This window comes from Babylonia areolata, chromosome 18 (genome assembly GCF_041734735.1).
Source record: "Babylonia areolata isolate BAREFJ2019XMU chromosome 18, ASM4173473v1, whole genome shotgun sequence".
Lineage (NCBI taxonomy): Eukaryota > Metazoa > Mollusca > Gastropoda > Neogastropoda > Buccinidae > Babylonia > Babylonia areolata.
Genome location: NC_134893.1, coordinates 10,470,093 through 10,472,592, shown reverse-complemented (window position 1 = coordinate 10,472,592; position 2,500 = coordinate 10,470,093).

Genomic DNA, 2,500 nt, shown 5'->3' with positions numbered 1-2,500 from the left:
GAACGTTGTTGACATCATTTTATCGGGAATATGGTTTGCTTCTTGAACTATTGATACCTTGCAGATCAGCTTCCAAAACATACCTAGCTAAATTATTTCTTGTTGTCGTACTTACTAGTAGTAGTAGAAGTTGTTGTTGTTGCTGTTGTTGTTGTTGTTGCTGCTGTTGTTATTATTGTTGCAAAAAGAAGAAGAAGAATATGATTATCATTATCCTCATCATCACCATCATTAAAATTGGATTTGATGAACATTCCAACAATCGAACAGAAATGCATATCTGTAATTTCGCTCTTAATCTTCAGTCGAACGGAATACATAAAATACTCATACGTAATGTCATCGATTTGTTCCACTCATAAAAAAAATAATAAATTCAAAAACAGAGACCCTCAACAGCGACCAACCCACCGACTGTTCGCTGTGAATTGCCGTAGCTGGATTCGTGAATGAATAACCCTGGGCGGGGCTGGCCGGCCGTGTGTAATGGGTTAATGATAATCATGATGAATGCCATTCGTACAGAGCATTTCTCTAGCTAAAGTTAGACTCAATGCACTGCCAATCGCCCAGTCACACATACAACCACACCCAAAAATGACTAACCAAATTCAACCGTACATATATTAGCAGAAAACAGCTCAAATCAACAGCGGAGTAGAAAAAAAAAGTAATAACAATAATGAATAAATAGATAAATAAACCACCTCGGCAAAACAGACGAGCTTGTAGCTGTGATTTGACAGAGGGCGTGCAATTCAGTCATTAGTTTACTAGGTGGTTTTTTTTCGATGAATGCCTGATGCATTGAACGCTTATGTACGTGTCCACCTGACAACTTTTCACACACACACACACACACACACACACACACACACACACACACCACACACACACACACACACCACACACACACACACACACACACACACACACACACACACACACACACATACAGAGAGAGAGAGAGAGAGAGAGAGAGAGAGAGACAGTATCTCCCTCCTCATGCTAACACACATCTCAATCAATATTGCAAAGCAAACCAAATACAAAGCAAAAAAAAAAAAAAAAAAATGTCCTTTGCATATTACATTCATGATTTTCTTATCTGTGGGATTTGGCGCCACCCTCGTGATTCACTGGTTAGCAATTCAGGTTCCCGTATTGCTGTCCAGGTCGCATGGTTCCCCCCAAAGCCAACACGTTTTGTTAGAAGACGTGCTTCCCTGTTACAAAGGACACGACAAACGATATTGGATTCAACGCAACAGACGCACGTCGTCCCCTGAGAAAGGCTCTCGCACGCAAGGACGCGCACGCGCGCGCGCGCACGAACACACACACACACACACACACACACACACACACACACACACACACACACACACACACACACTCAAACAAACAAACAAACAAACAGATAAACAAATCCTCATCCCTCCCCCACCGACCACACACGTGCACATACACACCCACATCTTGGCGTGAAACACAGCTGTTGTTCATCAATGTGTCGCTTCAGTTACATACCAAGACGAAGTATGCCAACAATCGATCACACTTGAACGCAGGTATAATCGCACTTAGATGTCCAGTTTTCTTTCTTTTCAGCTGTATTACTACACATCACTCACCTTATATCACATATTGACATAAGTTTACAGGTGGGCCAACAGCGAAGTGAGAGATGTATTATCAATGGTTTCTCTATTGTACTGAGAAATCATTTACAGCTTAGTTTTTTTTTGTGAAGGACTATGACTCTTAAATTAGGAGGCAAACTTGCACTGGCTGTTAGTGCTGCAGCATTGGAGGCTAGTTGGCCTTTGGGAACCTTCCCCAATTCCGACCGTCCCAAAACCCTCTTGGCCGAGAGAGTGGGGATGTAACTTGGGCAAGACAATCTCCACTATAATCAAATTCTATCCCAGATAGTCGTGACAGCAGTTACCTCCTCTGCTGTTCTGACGGTCATAGTCGAACACGACTGACTATCATACATATTACTACACAACCCTTCTCTGTTCTTCTGAATAGCTACAATGAGGCGTTCTTTCCGCCCAAATCTCTCAACAAAGCAAAGGGAAACTTCAATTTATTATCAATACTGTCATAATCATAATTCACGAACACACACACACACACACACACACACAGTCTGATCGATGAATGATCGATCAACCGACACTGACACAGACACAGCATGTGAAGACTGTGGTCGGCTTCCTCCGAAAGTCTATTGATTGATTCTGTTCGGGCAATAATATAGTTTTGCTGGACAGAAAAGGGAAAGAACAACAACAGACTGTTGGGATTTTCGAGTCTGATCTTGTTCTCTGTTGGTTTGTAATTATATTCTTCTGTGCTGTGCAGAACACGTGTAACTCTATGCGCTGTGCCAACCAACCACCCCCCTCATCTATATTCAAGGTAAAGGCTTTCTGGGGCTTTTGTGTATTGATTTGTATAGGCTTTTGGAAAAGGGTTTTTTTTGTATTTT